Below are 11,370 nucleotides of genomic sequence, written 5' to 3' on the forward strand. Positions count from 1 at the left end.
GCCCACATCCGACTCTCTGCTCAGGGGGAACCTGCTTCCCCTTCTCTCTCTGCCTGCCTCTCTGCCTACTTGTGATTTCTCTCTCTTTTTCTCAAATAAATAAATAAGATCTTAAAAAATAAATAAAAATAAAAATTGCCAGGTAGACTGAGGTGTCAAGGTTTATCTAGGCAACAAAAGCCAAAAAATATTTATGACTTAAGTATTTGGGAATTGGACAAAAAATTGTTTTGCCTTATATTGTCTAGATAAATAATATAGATTTATAAATGTACATTTACAAATTCCAAGATTCCCTTTCTTCTGATTTCAGAAAGTTAGTGGTTTTCTGTTATTATACCTATCAAGTTGACTATCAATTTTACACTTTTTCTTTTTCCTCTTATTTCTTATGTTTTAATTATATCAAAATTTCTTTATGTGGACTCTAAATTATAGTTTTCTTTCAGTCAGTATTATCTTTTCAGGGCTAAATTTATGAAAATAACTCACATTAATCAGTATACTCATTTTCTCTGTGAGTATGGATGGATAGATGGTTGTACTCCCTTTGAACTAAATCCTTTCTCTCAAGAACTATCTATAGTATGTAACTTGTCAATGAAGATTGTGTTTATTGGAGGGACTTTAGGTGTTAGATTTTGCACGGTCTCCTCTAATGCCCTTCTCCACTGTGAAGAGTCAAGGTCAACTCCTGACTATTGGCTATTTTGCCACTCTCATCCTTCATGCCCTTCAAATACTTAGGTTTGAGGGAATTAAGAGAGACAAGGATGGGCTGATGATTTGGGGGATGTGTGGAAAAGTCACATGTAAAAACTATAGAAGTTTATAATCCTTCATCTTAGAGCTCACAAGCAAAGTAAAGGGTCTAGCCTCTTGACACGTACACGTCTTCGTTGCTCTGAACATTTCTCTTGGCTCACTAGTGGGAAATAAAGGAACCAACCAGCCAAGCTCGAAAGGGGAAAAATAATGAATGCCAAGGAATAACTTGACCAGAAGAGAACCGAAATTAGCCATTCCGTCTTTAGGTGCCCCAATTGCAGGCAAATGATTATAAGTTTTCACTCATCTATAAGGATTTCTATGCATTTTTTCATCTAAAATATTTTTACACTAATCCTTAGAATATTTAATTTTACCCAAAATAAATCATGATACTATTTCTTCATGTAAAGTTATATTCTATGCTTTTAGCACCTTAAGTTATTTTTAATGAAAGAATTGTGTTAGAGCTTTTAGCTCATGGCGGTAGGTTAGCAAAAACTGAGCTTACTTGATACACCATAACCACCTACATTTAGCACAGATGTTCAGCAAAAGATTTAGGAAGTGTTTTGGAAGCTCTCATTAGCTGAGATAAATTAGGAGAATATCTATAATATTAAACTGTCCAAGTACGTATTTTCTTTCTTGATCATTTTATTGAGGTCTCATAAATATCAACAGTTGGCATGCTTGTCTTTCAGGAAGTTCTTAGTTGTATCAGTAGCACTAAAACCCAGTATTTTAATAGTTCTAAATGTCAGAGCAGTTGGCTGGCCTTAGGACACTTGAGCAAACCCAGCCAAACTTTTGTTTCTCAAGGTCCTCTCATCTCCAAAGTCCTTTTGTTTCTGAAGCAGCTCATGGGACCTATATAGACCAGAGTGGTTTTTCCTAAGGGAACAAATTGCTTACAAGAATAATGATGAGGGTAAATTTGAAGTCTACCATGACCTTTTGAGCAAGAGGAATTAAAAGAGCAAAAATGCTACTGCAAAATATAAGTTATGCTGGAATGGGTCTGGCTTCCAGAGAAAATCATGACTTTAATCAAATAATCATGGGAAGGGTTCCACATGAAGATGTCAGATATTACGATAGTGAGTTAACTTTCTGATTACTTGCCAGTGTGACATTTTGAGAAGACTCGGGCTAGGTAAGGACAGAGCATGGGTTATCACATGCTGACACTCTGAAGCCACTTGGTCCCTGAATGGAAACATGAAGTTAGGATGTGGACACAGAATGAGAAAGATGAAATACTGGAAAGCAAAATGGTTGCATCACACTTGTGGCAAGGGAAGCCCTGACAAATGGCATTTGAACTAAAGAGTTATGTGTGTGTGTGTGTGTGTGTGTGTGTGTGTGTGTGTTTAAAGAGTTATATAGTGTGAGTAAAGCCAGAGAATAAAGAAGCCAATGTGAATATTTCAAACAGGGAATTTAATATTAGACACTGTTTACATAGGTGATATAAGGGCCAAGGAGCCCCATAGGAGATGGGGAGCAAATTGGGAGCTTAACAACAGCAGGAAATCACCAGACCCCTAGGACTGGAGGGACAGAGAGGAAGTAGTATTACTGGAGCCTGGAGGCTGGGACTGTGCAGTAGAAACTGAAACCACAGAGTGAGGAGCTATTTGCTGGGAGATGGAATCAGGAGACTCACTCTAGTTATCAGAACGCTGAGCATCTGCAAAAAAGAATAGTTCTGCCATTTCTAAAAGAACAAATGAAAGTTTTCCACGATGCAAGAGTGGTTTTCAAAAAGACAGTTGTGCTCCTCCTATTCTTTAATTACATCTGAACTTTATTTTTTATTCTGCAAGGGATTTCTGGTCTCCTAGCCAGAGGACTAAAAACGATTTCTATTTTTAGATGCTTTACCTTTGACCTTCTATAGGTTTCTATGGGATTGTGTTTATCTACAGAGAAATAAGAAAGAGTCCAAAAACTCTTTGGGAGATACAAATAGGACCATCGCGGTGTGTGCCCCCAATTAAGAAACCGCTGTTCTCTGTGTTACTTGTTTCAGTTCCCCTTTTGTAGCACCATGGTACTGAGTCTAGTATTTGGTTGAAAATAAAAATTAACAATTATTGAATACTAACTATTTGCTAGACAAAATTTTAAATAGTTCACAAATCTTACATCATTTAATAATCAAAACAAACCTACAGGGGTGGTGCCTTTATTACCCTGTTTTATAGGTGAAGTAAACCAAGGAGTAGAGGGGAATTTACTCACAGTCACACCCCTACCTGGTATGTGTCAGGGACCATACTTGAACTTCACAGTTCATCCACACAGCCCGTGCTTAACCTTCATGGTACGCAGCCCACTCTCTCAGGTAGTCTCAGGGAAACCTGGAAGACTAGTAACACGCCCACAGACTTTATCAAGAGCAAGAGGTGCTGATCTAAGAAGTGCCTTAGTGAAGATCTAAGGCTCTCTTTGGACAACTGTGCTTGAACATTTACCAACAAGCAGGTAAAAGAATTGTCTAGTGTCTGGATGGGAGTCATGAGAGTGCAGTGGTCAAGCACACGGAGTCTGGTCTGTTTGACCTGGCTTCTTAGGTATTTTGCATAGATTTGGGGTATTAGTTACTTTCTATGAAATAATAATGAGTATTTACCTCATCGGGCAGTTGTAGGAATTAAATGAAATAATACAGGTATAAATAATATAAATGAAATTATATAAGCAAATGAAATAATATGTCACATAGTTATTACCATACTGAGTGCATAGTTATCAAATGAAGGAGAGAATCAATTTGGAGCCCAGATTATCCCCTTCTTATATTACTATGATAAGTCTTCATTAACCCCTCATTCATCCCCCCAAATCTGTCTTGCCATATAGGATCCTAATATTAACAAGTCCTATCAAAGACTACAGCTTAAACTCTGGTTTAGTTCTAAATTCTCTACCCTGTTAAATACAGCAAAGTAAACAAAAATTAACTCCCCACTGAAGGCCCTCTTTGAGGCCTACACAAATAAAAAAAAATCCTTTAGAGCTTCTGGTGTCTAAACGGGTTGTCTCTCCAATCAGATGGAGTCCCCCAAATGTGGGGCAATGATTGGGTGGAAGCCAATGGCACAGGCAGTGAAAGAATTCACCTGAGGCAGAACAAGGCAATAGAAGTTTATTGAATATACTGCAAGGGAGTGGGTGGCAGGACAGCTGAGGAGAGGCTGTCTGCAAAGAGACAGTGGATGGGAGCTGTTTTTAAAGAGGGGAAGGTGGGGAGGTGTGGCAATAGCTGGAATTCTGCCTTTTTGGGTAACTGTACCTAGTTGTAAGTAGCCCATTGGTTAGTGAGGGCTAATGGGTACTTTGAAGTGGGTCCTCTGATGGGCTGGTCTGTGTTCAGCCAGGGAGTCACCGTGGGCCATTTTCTACATTCCATCACTCACGCCTGTTTGCCTAAAAGTGGCCTCTACAGAACTCTCTCAATGCTGTCTCCAATATGACCCCCAAAATATGTTGTAATAATAGCTGCCTTTGGTCTTCCTCTTTTTAAGTTAGGTTCTTAGAACATTCAAACTATGCAGTATCCCCTAGACTTGTCCCATGTTTCTGTCTTCTTGGGCATGTGGTGTTTCCCCTCTTCCTAGGACATCACTTCCTCCTTCAATCTACTTATAGTTCTCTATCTTAGGTCCATCTTACATGAATGTATTCCAAAGCCTTTTCTTATTTACTCAAATAAATGTGATGTCTTTTTGATCTCTAAACTCCACAGCTGAATCTCTGTTTCATCTCTGAACTCCACACATTTGCTCCTCATCTGTGCAGGTATCATTTAACTTTTTATTTGTGAACTTATCTTACCCTTTCTTGTTAAGATAAAGACTCAGGAATTGATCTTATATCTGTAACTTGCAACGTGCCTTTCACAGCAAAGTCCGTCAAAAAATATTTGTAGGATTAAATTGAATATAGAGAAAATTTTGAGGAATACAGTTTCCACTTCAGTTCTCAGTCTTGGTCCTGCTTCTCTGCTCAGCTGTTTCTGACCAAAGACTTTCTTCCCTGGTTTCGGATTTAGCATTGTTCAAGTAAACTGTACATTGAAGAGGCCTTTGTTGAAAAGAAATCTTTAATTAGAAACATTGTGTCATTCATTTTGCTTTTAAATAAGGCCAAAAGAATTTTGCATTTAAAGCGAACCTACTATAGGGCACCTGGGTGGTGCAGTCGGTTAAGTGGCCAATTCGTGGTTTCGGCTCAGGTCATGATCCCAGGGTCTTGAGATCAAGTCCTGTGTTGGGGTCGGCGCTCAGTGTGGAGTCCGCTTGAGATTCTCTTTCCATCTGCCCTTCCTGCTCGTGTTTGCTTTCTTTCTCTCTAAAATAATAAATCTTAAAAAGCAAACCCAAACCCAACCTACTATAGCCTTTGGAATGACTCCTTAATTGACCATTAAGCATGCGCATGCGCATGCATGTATAAACTCCTCAGTGAATTGAGAAACATTCCACCAAACAAAGCGTGCTTTTTCCATTCACCAAGGGGATAGGCATCTTTTGAAGGAATCAAGACCTTCTTCACCAACTCTTTTCCTCTGAAGAAGATCCTCTTACTTCAAAGAAGATAGAACATATAAAACTCATGCTCAGAACACACATACACACACAAACCAGGTTTCACTTCCTTTTTCTTTTCAAATTCATAGATACTATGGAAATTGGTAACATGAATCCAAGGAGAAAAAAATCTGATTTTTTGAATTTTGTGTATATGTCATGTTAAAGAGGAATGTGGTAGAGAAGTGAAGACATTTTGAAACTGTGGGCCATAGATGCTTTTGTTGACATCATCTGGCAGTAGGGTTTGCTGGGAGTATATGAGTATGTATTAACAGTGTGGGGAGTATCCAGTGAGGGAAACAGGATAAAATGCAAAGTCCCAGCTTTTTAGATTTGTGCCTACTGAGGGTTTCTGTAACAGTGTGGCAAGGCTTCAGGCTTGAAGCACTTAGCCATTGCATTTGGATTTTAAAAGATCCCACACCATAAAATCTGGTTGCAATTAGAGCTGGTAAAAAGAAGAATACCCTAAGATTTATTAATATGTAAATCTAGTAATTTGAAAAATTGAATGATCTCAGGTTAAGGTTTCTGAATTCATGAAATCTAATTTTGGACAAAATGACATCACACTTTCACAGTTCTGCATAAGTTGACAATAAATTACATAATATTTCTTTAAAATTAATGCAGAGAAAGAGTGTTTAAGGAGAGCATAAAGTAAGAACACAAATGTGGCTACAGTGCATCTTACCAATGATCCACATAGTCTGAACTCTCATCCCCAAAGTAGCCAATATCATGTGTTAGTAGGAAAAACAAATCCAATAACAAAGGAGATCGCATCTTTATAAATGGGGCAGAATGGTTCCTTTAAAAATGTTCTCTTTTATCTCTGTCAAACTTAAGAGTGTTTTATCTCAATACTAGTGCAAGCAGAATAACCAGTCCTTCTTATCTCTGCCATTGAGAAGGATAGTGTTGATAGGTGGAAATGTTTCTTGGAATTGCTCAATGGCCAAGCGGGTAGACACAGCTGGAATCAATTGTGAAATGAGATGCATGGCTAATCAGTTTACAATATGGACATGAGATTTGACTGCTCTGACCCTGCTTACAAGCACTTAAAACAATCTCAAATAATCTGAAATAATTGATTTGTTTTGAAACCTAGATACACAGTTCTTTTGCCTGAGTAAAATAATAAATTGGTATAGTTAGCAGGCTACATTAATCAGTTTATGTTCTTTTAATACCACAAACACCAAGGGGCACTCCATGTTCTTTTATCATGCTGAAATCTGGTTCAGACCCAGATTCTTCAATTTCAGTTCTCACGTGAAGGGCAGATTTGTAAAGAAGAGCATGGCTCTCTCAAAGTTAAGAATTGTTTCAATATATTTTGTTTTACTTTAATAATCTTTTATGAATGTGTCATGTACAAATATGTAAATATTTTCATGTAGCTATTTATATTTAATCCTATTACAGTTCAGCCTTTGTGTAAGGAAGTAAGCAAGCCTCTTGCTTTTCAAAGACCTTGTTAGAGCTCCCAAAGCGTCACCTGGTTTGAATATGCAAAGTTTGGCAAATTCAAGACAATTCAAGTTGTCTCTGTGGGAAATGAGCATTGGCTTTGGAGTAAGAAAAGTTGGGTTTGATTGTTAGCTCCTCTGATGAGTTGACTGAATAGAGCTAGTAATTTAAATTCTGAGCCTCATTTTTTTTTGAAACTTGAAATTAGTAGTCTCTACCATACCTTCATTCGTTCATTCTCTCATTTTTCCTATATTTATTAGATGCTTTCTAGGTCTTAGGCACTTTAGTAGATTTTAATGATACAAAGAATGAATAATGACAAGTCACAGCAGTCCAGGGACTTACTTACAAGTTAGAGGTGTGTCGTAAAGTACTTAAGGCACCATTGTGAGGGCTATCATAATTGGTATAGGACTAAAGTGCTAGGAAATTGAAGATGAAGTGAATTTATTTCTCTGATTTGGGGGAAGGTTTAAAAAGAGATAACATGTAATATAGCCCCAAGGCCAAATGAAGATGAACAGGCATGGGCATATGAAAAAGATGGCTTATTTCGAGAACTGTGGAGAACATTGTGAGATTGTTATAGAATATGGGGGATGGAGTGAGAGGAAACATTCCTTTGGCACGGAAATCTAACTGTAGTGTCTATTGGTCCCACATCACTTTCATGGTTATCTATCCTTTCAAAGAAATCTAGTGGATTATTCAGGCATTTTTTTTTCCTCTTTGAAAACATGTTCCACCTGTGTGTGTGTGTGTGCGCGCGCACGCACGCGCGTGTGTGTGTTCACTGCAATGTTCAGTAGTGCTTTTTATTATGAGTTCTTTTTATTATGAGTTTATTCAAATTTCCAGATGTGGGGGGAAATCTCACCAATCTGTTTTCCAGAGTTTTCCTTGGAAAGTAAGTATCTTAGGGTAGGGAGTTGTACCGGCCATCTATCATTCTTTTGTAACATGGTGACCTAAACTGCATAGATATGTTGGTTAATGTTCTATGATTTCAACACTTAGTTCTCATAAAATTCTTAGGTGGTTACCTTTCAGCCCCATCCTGTGAACATTCACGTGGCAAAAAATTATTCATAGCTGTGTAACCCAAGAAAGTTGTGTGAAATATGAAATTTTATTATCTAGGTCTTAAAGGATAAATAGAAAGTGAGTGGACATTCCAGGCAGAGGAAGCTTCATGAATAAAGTAAAGAGGCAAACTCAGGGAAGGGAATAAGGAGGAGGATAGAGGAAATACAAAGTCATTGAATGGGACATGAAGATTGCCTACTTGGATCTGGACTTTATTCAGTAGATACTTTGGACTAACCAAAGATTTTACATCATAAAAATATGACTAGAGTTGTTCTCTAGGAAAATGAATTGTAAATCAGAGGGTAGAGAAGATTGGGGATAAGGAATGCAGCTAGTGACTACTTAGAGAATAAACACGTGGTAAAAAAGGAATTGTGATTGCGATATTGAAAACAAAGAGAACAAATTAGACATAAATTGTGGAAGTAGAATCAATCACCAAAGAACTGATGAGGAAAAGAGGCTAAAATGATACAAAGTTTTGGAACTGAAGTGATGCTAGTTCCATTATTAGGAAGTGAGGGCACAGGGGGAGGAGGAAGAGACTTTCAGGGAGAATACAATGAATTAATTAGCTACAGATATGTAATTTGTTTTAAAGATTTTATTTATTTTACAGACCGAGATCACAAGTAGGCAGAGAGGCAGAGAGAGAGAGAGGGAAGCAGGCTCCCCTCAGAGCAGAGAGCCCGATGCAGGGCCCGATCCCAGGACCCCAGGATCATACCTGAGCTGAAAGCAAAGGCTTTAACCCACTGAGCCACCCCGGTGCCCCCAGATATGTAATATTAATGGAGATAATAGACTACTAAAATTAGATACATTGGGTCAGGGGAAATAAAACCTTTTCATTTGTTTAACATCTGTGTCTGTTTCTTTCCTGGTTTTTGACTATAAATAGACTAAAATGAAGGGTGAATTATGATTACAATCCTATCCTCCCAAGTTACTGGGAATTGAGTACAGTCTTGTTCTAATCTAATCATATAACATCCTCCTCAGTGTAGGCTTCTTCATGCTAATAGGTGTTCCCTCACCTAGGTCTTTAACACAGCAGTCTCAATTAGATTGTCAGCAAACAGAGAATCTCTGTCTCTCCCCTTTTCTTCTATATGACAGCTGGAAAAGGTTATTGGTTCTGAACCCAGATAGCTTCTATGTAAGTCTTTCTAAACTCCCATAATTAATCTTTTGCAGACTGACAATAATTCTACTGTCTTCATTTTGCAGACACAAACTCATTTGGCTTTGCAATACTTCAGATAGCTTGTTACTATGTTAAAAAAGAATGGAGATACTCCTTCAGGTTTTTTCAGTTCTACTATATGCTGTCAGGTCGATATTCTGAACACAACTAAGCAGAGACAGATGGTGCCCATTTCCTTAGTGATAGAATCATCCAGCAATGTCAAAGGCATTTACATCCTTGAGAGAGGGAGGGATGCTTTATGACTAAAAGTTTCCCACCACGTATATTTCAGAACACAGAAATTAAACTTCAATAAAAATTCATGTCCAATTATGTTAAAGTATAATTACATGAATCATTTAGAAATAAACTCAGTTACTTTGTTTTATTATCAATTCTCCAAGGACCTTTCTGGAAGGACATTAGTGTGCCTGACTAGAAGGTGTCTGTAATAATGATTGTGTAAAATTCAAAATTGGACACAGTGTCCTCTAATGAATCCTATGTATTTTAAACCACTGTAGTAAAATTGAAAAAGGAAAACTGAAATATTGTTTGGGAAAATGGTAACAATTTGGATAACATAAATTGTGTCTTATGTTTCCTTAATCACTTTTCTTATCTTTTATATATTACTGCAGTGGGTTTATCTGTATCAGTTCTATAAATAGGACCTTAAATTATCTGCTTAAGTAACATAAGTTTGATACTAAAGGCATTTTAAACTTTTTCCTATCCTATCTATTTCCTTCTCTACTGTAAAGGTAACTAGCATTAATTTTATAAACTGTAATTTAAAACTCCTGAAGATTATAGTGACCTGAATTTTAGTCCCAATTCTGGCATTAACTATTTACAGAATCTTTGCCAATTGTCTTATTTTCTCTGAATTTTTGATTCCTCATATACAAAGGGCAAGGATTATTTAGCTAAGATCTCTTCCATTTTTGAAATTCTTTTTTAAAATTTTTAATTTAATTTTTGTCAGTGTTCCAAGATTCATTGTTTATGCACCAAACCCAGTGCTCCATGCAATATGCACTCTCCTTAATATTCACCACCAGGCTCACCCAATCCCCCCACCCCTCTCCCCTCCAAAACTCTCAGTTTGTTTCTCAGAGTCCACAGTCTCTCATGCTTCGTCTCCCCCTCCGATTTCCCCCAATTCACTTTTCCTTTCCTTCTCCTAATGTCCTCCATGTTATTCCTTGTGCTCCACAAGTAAGTGAAACCATATTATAATTGACTTTCTCTGCTTGACTTATTTCTATTGGTGAGTGATTTGCTCAGGTGAAAACAGTAGATAGATAATGATATAAATATAAAGCATAGTTTAATGAGATACATTTACTTTTCATTAAAGTTATATTTTTTGATCTAAAATTATAAAGTAAAAAAACCTATAAATTTGGAAATGATAATATTTTTATCTTGAAAATATCAATCCTAGGAGCATATCTTCATATTTTATGATTTCTGCTTCCAGGATTTTCTACCCATGGGGATTATAGCCTTTGAAAACATCTACTTCACTGGTTGAACTATAATTATGTTGAAGGAAATACATATTCATTGCCTTTATTTATTCCGTTACTCTTAGTTTGTTGATTTTACCCTCATAAGTATGTTTGAAATATTTAGGGGCATACTTAGGAGTAAATATTTAGGGGTAACAAGGAACAAAGTTGGAGCTCTTATGCAACTAATGGATTGTTGAACACTACATCAAAAACTAATGATGTACTATATGCTGGCTAATTGAACACAATCAAATAAACAAACAAACAAATAATGCCCAGATACCTAAGGAGTAAGCTGAAAGTGAGCTTTTTGTTTACAGTATATTTATATTCCACTGTGTTGAAATGGGTCAACACTTTTCTTCATTCACTCCAAATCCTGCCCTTGGGTCTGTCTTGTGGTCTGACATTGTGAAAACTCACCCAACTGACTGACAGGTTTTTGGATAGTGGTGACATCATAAAATCTGTCAAAGGCAAAGCTCAGAAAGATGAATTTGAGTTATATCATGAATGTCTTTATTATATAAAATCAGAGGTCATTGAAAATAAAATATTTCTGAAAAATTTTTATGTCATAAATGTATAATTGATTTTCTTTTTACTTATTTATTTATTTTTAAAGATTTTATTTATTTAGTGAGAGAGAGAGCACAAGCAGAGGGAGCAGTAGAGGCAGAGGGAGAAGCAGGCTCCCTGCTGAGCAATGAGCCTGATGGGGGGC

Source organism: Lontra canadensis, unplaced genomic scaffold (assembly GCF_010015895.1).
Source record: "Lontra canadensis isolate GAN:19392208 unplaced genomic scaffold, GSC_riverotter_1.0 scaffold11, whole genome shotgun sequence".
Classification (NCBI taxonomy): domain Eukaryota; kingdom Metazoa; phylum Chordata; class Mammalia; order Carnivora; family Mustelidae; genus Lontra; species Lontra canadensis.